At 35.3% G+C, this 13024-nt stretch overlaps 1 protein-coding gene and 1 pseudogene across 1 annotated transcript in view; one reads left to right on the forward strand and one right to left on the reverse strand.

Annotated features, from left to right (window-relative positions):
- The window catches only part of EYS (eyes shut homolog), a 1640601-nt gene that overhangs the window by 1379071 nt on the left and 248506 nt on the right, over window positions 1–13024 (forward strand).
- Window positions 4243–6154, reverse strand: LOC132018488 (small ubiquitin-related modifier 2-like; annotated as a pseudogene).

Raw genomic sequence — 13024 nt, forward strand, 5'->3', positions numbered from 1 at the left:
TTTGTCCCATGGCCAGGATATGGCATATCATAGCATCCACTACAGCTAGTGAGACTCATGGCTACATCATCACTTAATGGCTGATGAAGTCCAAGACTCTTCAGATTGACTTAACACATAGGCAAACTAATGTTTTTAGATAAACTGAACACATATCACAACACCCGTTTAACTCCCACCGAACTAACTAGAGGGCTGATTTCCCCATGTTAATGACATGGTTCTATTCAATCTTGTCAGGAGTTACCTAAAGAAGCAGTGACTCTTAGGAAGAGCAGCTCAATACTAATCACATCAAAACCCCAAATGCCAATATTGTAGATGTGTATCAGCATGGGCATAGATAGCCACAAATAATGCTATTCTGTAACCTATCATTAAACCATAGACCACTGTCCAATTGGTTTAGGGAAAAAGGGTAGATCTTTATATGCTCATTATGACTCAGAATGAAAGCACAGGACACATAAAGGGTACCTGGAAACAGGGAAGGGAGGAAGCAAAGCATTCTCTGTATAACTACAAAGGAGTCTTTACTTGTCTGAGCCTTTATTTGAAACCTAAAGATAATCACACCTTTTTTTTTTTTTTTTTTTTTTTTTTTTTATAATTATACCTCCCTTTTTTTTTTTTTTTTTTTTTTTTTTTTTGCTATACAGGCTCCTATGAGTGTCATCTATATGAAAGTTCTTTGGAAAGCATAAAGTGTCCCTCAATGAATAGTATTATTATTATAGTTTATCATCCATATAAGTCCATTTCTTCTGTTGCTGCCCTAGGACCAGAAAAATTGCTCACTGCTTTTTTATTTTATAGCATCTCATTAAAAGAACCACATAAAAATTTTAATGAAGTTTTCTGCAGATATTTCTCTTTCCAATTAAGTAAACTTACATCCTCATGGTTTTGTTCTCTAAGCATTCAGTTATTTTAGGCACTATTTTCTGGATGTCCTCCAAAGTTTTCCACAGCCCTATCAGTAGAATTTTATGTGCTGACTTTTTTTTTTAATGGACAGAAAGAGCAAAGACATCACATATATTTCTTCTCCTTGTGAAATTTTCCTCTAGATTTTTCTAGATTATTATTAGCAGCATATTTTCTAATCTATAAGGTCTCAAATATCATATGTATCAGTTTACATTTATTAAATTTCCATCATGGATATTGTTCAAAGAATATAATTTGAGGAAGATACAATATGTTTAATGAAAATAAAAATCTCCATTGCTTCACCTCTTCCAACATTTCTCCTTTACATTCATGGTTTATACACTGTCCATTTGTCTGTTACTTGGAAAGATGCCAAACAAAGGCTGTTTACAGAGCTATATGATCACACAGCATATATTCCAGTATGTCTTAACATCTGTTAAAGAAGTTTTGGGGACAAGAAATATATATTTTGTGTGAAGTTGCAGATGTTCCCAGTGGCTTATTCTGAAAATCACTGCCCTTCCAGTGTTAATTGGGCAGTGAGGTGATTAATCTACCACCCTTTGGTGAAAATGCTTTAGAAATTCCTTGCTTGTTAAGCTCATCCTTTTGTAGTTTCATAGATGGGAAAGTGATAAGCTTGGACCAGGAGCTGGCTGTGTTTGGTACATTGTATAAGAAGCAAATGAGTAAGATGAGGAAGTAAGCACAAAAAAGTTTGTACTACAAAAAGCAGATTTGTTAGCATGTCAGCAGAAGAGAAGACTATCCAGATAATTGTGAGATAGACAAAACTTACCAGATACAAACAAGATTGTATTTACAAAGACATACTGGACACTTCACCTGCATAATAATATCAGTCTAATTCATTTATTCACACTCATTAACAGCTATATAATTATAGCTGTTAATTCTGCTATTTATTCTGCACTTACACAAAAGGCACTATGATAAATACTTTTATACACAATCTCATTAAATTTCACAATGTCTTTAAGAGGTAGTTACTCTTCTAATACTTATTTAAGAGGTGAGTAAACTGAGGCTTAACGTGATTAACTAATTTATTTAAGGTCATGTAACTCATAACTGAAGCAGAATTCCCACCTAGACAGTTTTATTCTAGATCTCTTATATTTAATCACTATACTACACTGCTCATTGTTGTTCAGATTTTCCTGCCTAAATTAATACTCTTAAAAGGAGAGAATCACAAATCAAAACATCTACAAGGAGTCCCTCCCTCCCTCATCATCTGTCTTTCAAGCCCAAATTATGTGGCTTATAATCAAGGTCTTCTTCCCTATACATCTTTATCTTCCTATTACCCAACATGGTCTGTCCCATTCTACTAAATCCATGGTCCCAAACACAGTCCTACCTTTTCCTACCACATTTATTTAGCTAATGCTACAGTTTCTCCCCTGAAATGCTCTCTGTTCATTTCTCGCAACTGTACACTACCCTTCCTGTAAGCCTACTCCTCTAGAAGCTAGCCTAGACTGATCCTCTTCCTTACTCTCAACTCCTAGCATGCTCTTGTGATACACTTTGATATTCCTGTGATACTCTCTACTAGCCTTTCGGGTAGATGGTTACCTCACCTCCAAAACCAAACAAACATGTAAGGCTTGAGTATGGGACAAGTAGAAGAAAAACAACCAAATAGACTTCATCGTGGAAATTTTACTAATGGAGATCAGTTAAATGCATGAAGGCCATGAAAACTTACCTTCTTAGATTATTTAGGCAGCAGCATTTGGCATAAGCAAATACACAAGTGATGAATGCTCATGTAAGAAATTAGAAAATTGATTTAAGCCTAATGAGAACTCCAGAAGTTGTGTTGCAAAATAAAAAGGGTTGAGGGGTGCCTGGGTAGCTCAGTGGGTTGAGCCTCTGCCTTCGGCTCGGGTCATGATCTCAGGGTTTTGGGATAGAGCCCCACATCAGGCTCTCTGCTCAGCAGGGAGCCTGCTTCCCTCTCTCTCTCTCTCTGCCTTCCTCTCTGCCTACTTGTGATCTCTGTCAAATAAACAAAATCTTTAAAAAGAATAAAATAAAAATAAAAAGTAGTGGCATCAGTAGAGGGCCTTCAAGATTAGAGAAGGTATTATGGGGGCTTAAGTGGGTAGGAGAAGAATCAATGAAACAAGATGGGATTGGGAGGGAGACAAACCATTAGTGACTCTTAATCTCACAAAACAAACTAAGGGTTGCTGGGGGGGAGGGGGCTTGGGAGAAGGGGGGTGGGGTTATGGACATTGGGGAAGGTATGTGCTTTAGTGAGTGCTGTGAAGTGTGTAAACCTGGCAATTCACAGACCTATACCCCTGGGGATAAAAATATATGTTTATAAATAAAATAAAATAAAATAAAATAAAATGAGATACTAAAAAAAAAGATTAGAGAAGTTATTGATTCTAATTTTTTTCTTTAAAAAAATCTTTAAATGGTATTAATAATAAAAAAACTACCACTAGTTAAACTGTTACTACTTTGCACCCACACTTTTAACTCTTTCCCTAGATTTAATTATTTATTCCTAATATCCACCCAGTGAGGCCCTATCCACCCAGTGAGGTACTCATTCCAAAAAGGACAATAAGGTACACAGCCTGAAGGCACTGAAACCACAGTTTTTGCTCAGGAAGTCTGATTCTAGTGTCTAACTCTAATCATTACCCACTATACCACATATTATATTACAGTCAGTAAATGTAAGGAAAATGTTTCATACTTTGCACATTTCATGAAACCCTTAAGACATATCAAAAACTCCCTAACTTTTTTTTTTTAATAATAAGTTCATTTAAACAACAAGATGCTTGACTTCAAGTAAAAGCTATCTAGGATTCATTTCTTTTAGAGTAATTGATCCTTATTTAAAGGCAGATTGCTATGTACAAAAAAATTATAAAGTTGTCCTTGGTTTTATAATGATAAATGAAAAGCATTGAAATTCTCAAATTGAAAAAGGTATATAAGGATTTTTATGTTGTTCTATTTTGTTAAATAGTGAGAGCAAAATAACCTACTGGAATATAAAGATAAAAACTGAATGAGTATGCCACTAATGGAGAAAGGGGATATTTTCAAAGAACCAGTATTTTTTTCCCCATCCCATATCCTTTTGATGTGGATCCAAACATACCATTGGCCATTTAGTTTAAAAAAAAATGCAGTTTACTTATGCACAGAGTTACTTTATGTACAATTAAGGAGTGAGGAAGGGGAAAACGAAAGAACAGAGAAAACTGTACTGTAGTAGTCAGGATGTGGTAGAAATAAATTGAGGTTTTCTTATTGAGAATGTCTTCTTGGTCTGGAGGAACAGAGTTCTGCAGTAAAGGAGCAGTTTCCCTTTTTGTAGACACCTCCTCTCTGCTGCTGGAACACATCAACTACATCTTCATCCTCCATTTCCAGCTATGCAGGTGTGTCTGTTTCATTGATTGGCTGCCCATCCAATCAGAACCTGATCTCCCTCATTGACAAACCCTGTCATTCATAATAGGCTTTCATTAGTTTACTAAGTGGCATGTGCCTCTTAATCTTCAACTGCACCACAGAACCATCCTGCCCCTCCTCCTTCAAATTAATATGATCATTGTCCTCAGTGGTGACTCCTTCCTTGGGCTTTTCAAGGCCATGGTGATCACCTTGACGAGTACCTTCTCAGCTGCCACTTCACAAGAAAAGGTACCAGGTCGAGCACAACACACACCAAAACTCCCAAACTTTTTAATTCTAAAATATGCTGTATCAAATTAGTGAAAATAACAGTGTTGAAAATGCAACCAATTATTATAAAAAAAAAGTCTAAAACTTTATTTTCTTTTTTCAATTTTGCCTTATGCAATTACCATTTTCTCTCAGGGAATTTCACAAAATAAAATTTAGTTTAAATTATGCTTTAATTGTGATGCTATCTTGAAAGAAAAATAGAATCAGTATACCATCTGTCAATTCTAGATATAACAAAAGGGGTAGATAGAATTATTTTTACTTAGCCTACATAGTATGTAAGTATGGTAAAGTTAAAGATGTTTTTAAAGACATCTATGAATTATACACTGCTTAGTTTTTGCAAGTCAACATTTTAATGTATTTGCTATTATGAAGAAGCTATGGCATTCTGTTACTTAAAATTCATTAGGCTGTAATTATTAGGTAGTCTACAAAAACTTTTTAGAAAAGATACTTTTATTCTTGAAAACTTCTTAGGTCAATTATATTCTATCACAGACACATTTTTTTAGGTCCTGAAAAGCACAAAAGCTCAACACAATATTCTTCTGTCTGATAAGAGGAGGGATATTATATTAAAATGAGTATATCTAATTAAAAGAATTATACAGATTAATATATGATTTTTCAGATTTTTCTCAAGCAAAAATACTGTAGTCTCTTAGATATGCATTGTCCCTAGAATCATCAGTTTTGTTGAAATGTATGTAAGACATTCAATTCATAGAATAGGATAAAGAAATATGAACTACAGTAAATTTTTATTTGAGAGAATAGTTGCTTTTAGAATATTACATGGGAGTTGTTCAAAATATGTTGTCACAGTGCTTATTAAGAGTTTTCATTGCTGGATTTATTGCAAAATTCAGGAATCAGGAAAGTCATATTTTGATTGTATGGGAAAATTCTAATTGAATCATTGAAAAGATGTCAATTTTATTTCTAAAATTTTACCTTAGTGGTCGAAAATAGTTAATTAAATATCCTTACAAAAAGTATATTTTTTTAAAAAAGTATATTTTAATGCTTTCTAAAACATTTAAATGTGAGACCTAAAAGTTGCATTAAAGATAATATAGTTCAACCTCTGATTTTTCTGCCAAAGAAACTCCATGCCAGAGAGGAAGATGTACTTTCTTGGAGCCACATGACTCAATGCAATATAGCAAAGTTAAAACTAGAGTCCACATTTGGCACTCTTTCTCCTGCCCCCATCTGTTTGTCTACTTTTATAGGTGACATACTACAACCTTATCTTTCTTCTTTATGTGATCTGTGTTTTACTTCCTATTACATATAAAGAAAAGAGTTACCAGTTGTTTATTCATTATGCCAAGCCCACAGAACACTTCACCCCTTCCTTTGTGAAAGGATCAAGATGTCCAAATCAATTGACTTCTTTTTTCCAAGCCTTACCTGAAGCACTGCTTTTTATGAGAACAATCATGCTCATTTCTCTGGTCATTATAAGTGAAAATTTGTGATCTTGACTAACAAAGAATTATAGGTCTTAGAGAATCTATGGGCAAGTCTCACGTATTCTTATCCACAACCACTTTGAATCTTGACAATTTAACTAAGTATTACAAAAAATGGGAACTTGCCATCCTAGAAAGCATCTCCTTCCAGGTTTGCAGTCTCTAGATGTTTGAGATTTATTTATATTAAGTAGATCTATTCTTTCATGCAGTCTCAGAGCATTGGTCCCTTATGTGCTTTTTAAGAAAAAGAAGGAAAGAAGGAATGCAGGATGGAAGGGAGGGAGGAAGGGAAGGGAGAGAATAAATCCATAAATCTATTCCCGTTTCTACTTAATTGTCTTCAACTTTTCCCTGAACCATGGAATCTCAGTTCTATGTGAGCAGGCTATTTTTTAATCACTATTATTCCCCAGAACTTAATTTTGAGCTAGCATATTGAATATATTCAATAGACATTTTTCAGATGAATTAACCAAGTTTACTTATCTTCCCTAATTCTTTTTTGCTATAAAGTAAATATTCCCATACCCTAACCCACTCCTCAACGGATAGGATTTGGGAAAGCCTCACCACCCTAATTATTCTCTGCATTCTTCATTATACCAGCTACTATATAAGCTGTCACAAACAGTGGAAGTCAGTATTCCCTGTGTAAGTGATCCATATACACTCAAAGAAGAAGGAATTTGCTTTTCTCAATTTTCAGACCATACAGATTATACATTTAGTCAACTAAATCCTTGGGTTTTTTTCACATAAAGTGCCTGAAATTATTTAAGTTGCTTAGTCACACTGCCAGAGTTTACCACTCTTACAATACAAACATCCTCAGGAGATTTAACACATTAACTGAGGTTCTCAATCATTCACAGCTTGTGGTCAATTTCTTTCATCAGATATAATTTTCTCCCAAACCATAGCTGAGAACAGCATGCTAAGTGGAGGGGAGTTTTCAGAGACGGGGTAGATGATTTTATAACTTGTGGCACTGCCCAGAAAGTCAAGTGTGAATGCAGCTTCAAATCAAGGGGCCAGGGTAGATAGCAGTATTGGGAAATGGACAAGGAAGAGGGCCAGGGTGAGAGTCAAACACAACAAGACATTTAGAATAATACTGGAACAAATGTTTTTCTCTATTCATGTATTTTCAGTATATATGATTCAGTGAATTTTAATTAGGAGTGTACTATGTATCGGGTAGTCTGACAGCTTCTAATTATACAGGAGAAGGAGAAAATTTGGTTTTACCATAGGGTAGCAAGGTAAGAAGTAAGTAAGCAAATATATAGCTAGTAATTGTATTGGGTCCCAGTTGAAATAGAGAGCAAAGAGAGTATAAAGGAAAGAGTGAGCATGAAGGAGGGCGTGTGTTATGATGAGCGCTGGATGTTATACACAACTGATGAATCATTGAACACTTCATATAAAACTAATGATGCACTATGTGCTGGCTATTTGAATTTAAATTTTTTTTAAAAGTCAGGGGAGGACTTTCCAAAGAGGATGATCAGAGATACATGGACAAGAAGGAGCCTGTAGGTTGAAGAACGAGGGGATGTATATGGACTTAAATACACATGATGTGGATACAGATACAGATTCAAATATATCTCAGGTATAGGAAAAAGTCAGGGTGAATAATGACTTCTATAACGTGTTTTAAAAGGTTCTACCAAATCTGAGAAGCACTGTAACTTTCTTTCCCCTAATACGATGTCAAAAGCTCACGACCTGCACATGTTCAGGACGGCTTCCTTGCCGATCCATCTTCCTCGGCCCAAATTGTCTATTTGAGGTTTGTGCTCTTCTGTAAAGGAGTTGAATTTCCACCCAGCTGGGTACAAAGGACCAGGCTGCCACAAATTGCTGCATGTGAATCCCTCTTTTTAGCCTATGCCTATTTTATCACCTCATTTCAGTGTATCTTTAGATAAACTGGATTGACCCTCTAATGCCTCTTAAGCACACAGTATAGCAGCACCCATGTAAGTACTTCAGTCAGTCACATGGTGGCCCATCTGATCTCTCAGCCAACTGCCTCCTGGAAGTTTGAACATTCCCCTAGGATATATTTGACAGGTCACAAGTTGGGCTAGTGCAAGCTACATACAAGTATGTCTCTTCTGCAACTCCATGAAACACACTCATCTCTGTATGCCCCTGAGGTTCTAGAGACTATTTATCTGGGCTTCCATACCTTTAATTTCTAATGGATTTAAAAGGGATACTGAAATTCAACCCAGTGTGCATAAATTGATTTTTCTGGGATGTGGCCAATACTCTACTGGGTACTATGGAGTATAGATATGTTGATCCATTAAAAATATTCGCTTTAGTTAGTGATAGACATGTTTAAGTGCCAAGAGTGAAGTGCATCAATTTCTATAACTTGTTTTGCAATGTGTCATTAAAAAAAAATAAGGTAAAATGATGGGTAGATAGATGAATGGATGCATGGAGGCATGAGTAGGAGGATATATATATCTGATAAAGCAAATACAACAAAATATTTATTGTAGGATCTATGTGGGTATATGATGGTTCACACTGTGAAATTCCTTTAACTTTTTTATGTTTATAACTTTTGATAATGAAATATTAGAGTAAAACAATCACTGTGTACCTGAATCTTACCATGCAAGTAGAAATAATTGCTATATTGTGAGGTGCTGATTGTAAAGAACAATGGAAATTCAGAGAGGAATCAACATGGATTGTTATAAAAGGAAAGAGGACCACTTGAGACTTGAAGGTGTAGGATTTTGAAAGATGAAGTGGAAGATGGAGAGCATTTCAAATGGAGGAAAACAGCATGAGCAAACACGTGGAGGATGGAGCCGAAAGGCAGGTGTCTAAGAAAACAAGACAACTAAATCTGGTAGGAAATAGTCAGCAATAATTTTGGATACACATAGAAAAGCTAGAAAATGGCAGGTCATGATGAGCAGAAAAAAGACATGATCCCTTCTCTTAATAATATTTGGGCACAATAAGAGGAAATAAAGATCAGACTTACAAATGGAATTTTCAGACAATCTTATAAAAATTTACAAAGAAAGTTACAAGATGAACAGGCACTCAAATGAATGCTACAGTCACTACAGGCAGTCATTACTCTAGTGACACAAAATAATTGGATGAAAAGCTTTGGACCACCTTTGTCAGCTTGTACTAGGGAAGTCAAGTCTTGGGTCTGTACAGGGCCATTCAAATCTTCCCTTCCCCAAGACAAAAAGTTCTACCACATTAGCTTTTCCTGGACAAGCTTGGAATCAGCAGAATCAACCTTGGCAGCAAGGCACTGTCCGTTTCTCCAGTGCTTGCCAGCCTTCTCACCCAAGCAGACAGCAATGCAAGACCAAATGGAAACAATGGAATATATTAGAAAGGTATGAGGTAGCTCAAGAATTAAAATAAAAGCTCGGAGACCAGTCTCAGAAATCACAGAAACCAGGATATGTACCAGGAATTCAGGTCACTGTCTTGAGGGTGCAGTATGCGAAAATGTCCAACAGTTCTCATAACCATTTAAAATTCAAAATCAAAGGAGCGTGCTTCTGAGGGGACCAGTTTGTGTTGCAACCTACCCTGTGACCACAGAAGGGTGGTCTTCTCAAAGAGAGTCACACCAAAACTGTATTTAAATAAGACACGAAGTTTCTTCAACCAAGTGACTTAACCTTCAGAAAAACACATGAAAGGAGAATAATAATAATACCGTCCATCTCATAGGATTGTGCAAGAACCAACTGAGATAAAAATAATGAAAGAGGACTCATATATGTGCTTACTATGTGACAAATATTGTACTAAAGATTTCACAAATTTAAGTAATCTAATTTTTATTCTCTTTGAGATTTACATAATCGAACTTTGCAGTTCATATTTCAAAATTTAACTCCAAGTTGACGGGAAATACTCATTCTGTCAGGCATTTTTCTGCCTGGGTTCTGAATGCTCATCAAGTACATATCTTTCAAAATGCATCCACTTGAAAACCTGAGCTTTGTCTTCTCAGTTCTCATTTTTGTAAAGATTCTCTCTCATTTACCCTTTTCCCCAATGCATGCCAATATGATCAGTTTGTGTGTGTGTGTGTGTGTGTGTGTGTGTGTAATATTGGTGTTCCCATGTGTTCTCTCCTTGGCTAAAGACCATCCTTACTAACAATTTCAGATTCCCTACTGAAAGGATAAATTATTACCCCTTCCCCCAAAATTTTACATTACTACAATTTTATCTGTTTTTTTGTACCTAATGACTTTAAAACTAGAGATGGGAATTGAAAAAACATCTGTACCTGGGGAAATAGATGCCTAATTTAATGCTTGGCTATTTTCAAATATGGAATAATGAGAAAGAAAACAGCCATCAGGTGAGATGTCCTCAGTGCTGGGATCAAGGCATCTGATCAAGTGTCCCGTGTTATCATTGACACCCAGCATGGCTTACTGCAAAAAAAAGAGGGAGGTGGAATGTGGAATTTTCAGTGACTGGCAAGCTAAGCCTGACCCCTGCCCTACAATCTTCAAAGAGAATAGAAAATGTAATGAGCCACTGAAATCATGACCTCCTGACTGACTGTACCTCATTTCTAAGTGAGAATCTGGAAGATTCTCCAGAACAATTACAGAAACAATTTTTCAGGCAAAGAAAAATTGTGATGATAAAAAAACATACACCATAATGACAAACACAAATAGCAATATATGCCATGCTGGCTTTCTCTTATAGATGAAGTTCGTAAAAAGAAAAGGCAGGGCTTAAAATTCACTTGTTCCTTGTTTTAAGGAAGCTTAAGCAGTTTTTTAAAAATATAATACTCTCCCAAGAGGGACATTTTTTTTCCTCAGGAAAAGGAAAGGAAATAAGTTCTGCTATTTTTCTGTTCGCCAAAAAAAAGAGAAAGAGAGAGATTAATATTTAAGCCCCCTTTCAACTCAGAGTCATACTTCACAATTAAATTTAGATGTAGAGGAGGGTAGACACCAACTACCATACGTCCTCTTGCTTTGTCTCAAGATGATCATGGAGATGGCCATTTTCTCTCTCTGGTGAATCCAAATGAACAGAGGATGTAGATGATAGGTAGATAGATAGGTAGACCCATACATACATACATACATACATACATTCATACATTCATAATAGATAAGCATTCTTAAAAGTTCCAAAATATCAAACCACATTTTAAATTTTTCTTCCCCTTTTATACTTCAACTCTGAAATCTAGCCTTTCAAACTGTTATGGTTTGCTCCTAGGCAGGCATGAAAAATTCAGTCTGACCTCCAACTTCAGGGAGCTAACATTCTCAATTATATTTAAACTCTCTAAAATACATTGCATATCTGCATATACAATATTAAATATATATATATGTATAATATTTAACTGTTGCTAATAACTTCCTTTGCCTAATCATAAAAAATTAGTTATTCCAAGTGAAAAACAGAAATTTAAAAATAAATACATGTCAACAATCCTAAAATACTTGCATTCACCATTTTAAAGTTTTTCTGTGAAAGATTTTATATTGTTAAAAAGTAAATATTGGGCAGGATTTTTATTATCAGATGAAGGGTAGATTACAATAACCTAGCTCTTGGCACTTTTTGCTTCTTTTAAAACTATTTTCAATATATGCCATGCTGGCTCACACAGTCAAATAATTTCACTGTGCCACCAGTCATTGCTGGGCTAAAAATAATGTTGTTCCTATGAATACCCTATGTATTCACAGAGGGAGGTAGCTGAGTAAGGAAACTCCTCTTCCAAGGATTGATTACATGAAACATTATTTTTCTGCCAAAGATTATCTCAATTTTCTATATACAATGTTCTACATATAGTTAATTCCTGTGGGACTTAAGAGACTAAATTTAGTCTCAGCCACCTTATTTTACATTTTTCAGGAGTTGCAGCCGTCATTTGGCTTATAGTATCTTCTGTCTGGTATAAATTGTTCACTTCTACCTTTCGCTTTTTTGCTCATCTGGAAACTAAATCAACAAAACAGCTTGGCACAGTAAATCATATGTTGTCACCATAGAGTTCCATCATATTTTTTAAAGTAAAAAGTCATTCAAAATAGTCTAGATCAACCACAACAAAAAAAGAAAAAAAAAAAAAGAAAGAAAAGAAAAAGAAAGAGAAATTTTCCCTAAAAGGAACGAAGGTATGTTAAGTAGTCTAAGAGATATATGGTGAATGTCAAAAGACCAAAGGACCAATACATTTTCATAGCTACATTAAGTAACAAATGAAGCTGCAAAGAATTATTCAGCTAAAATTCAAGCTGAATTGAACAATGCCAGGGTACAGTCATTCACCTTACATAAGTGTTTTACCTTATAAGGGAACTTACATTCCACCTAAAGAGTTCCTTGCTCTCTGCCATTTTGATATTAGCTTTCATTGCATTTCTAACCAGAAAGCCTTTGCCTTTAATCATCTTAAGGTAATACTGATGGGAAGAAAGCCATTAATAAAAGAACTTTAGCATATCTATATGCGAACGAAAAACAGATCAATCAAAATTATTAACCAAGGACCAAAGCTCTCTATTAATTAACAGAGATACTTTGAAGCTTACTTCCCATTCAGTGTAAGAACTATAATGGAAACATGGAAGGAAGATAGGAAAGGTGTGCCTCACAAAAGCAAGTCATTTTTTTTTTTTTTCTGAAAAGACTCATAAAAGTACTTGGAATCATTTTTAAGAAAATGTAAGAATATGACATTTTTTCAGGGAAGAAATTTTCATAAGCAATACTAACTGAACCTGGGCCTCATTAGCATAATTGATGAAACAACTCCCCAGGTCCAGGGGCTGCAGGGCAAGGTCTTTATTAAA

Source organism: Mustela nigripes, chromosome 5 (genome assembly GCF_022355385.1).
Source record: "Mustela nigripes isolate SB6536 chromosome 5, MUSNIG.SB6536, whole genome shotgun sequence".
Taxonomy (NCBI): Eukaryota; Metazoa; Chordata; class Mammalia; order Carnivora; family Mustelidae; genus Mustela; species Mustela nigripes.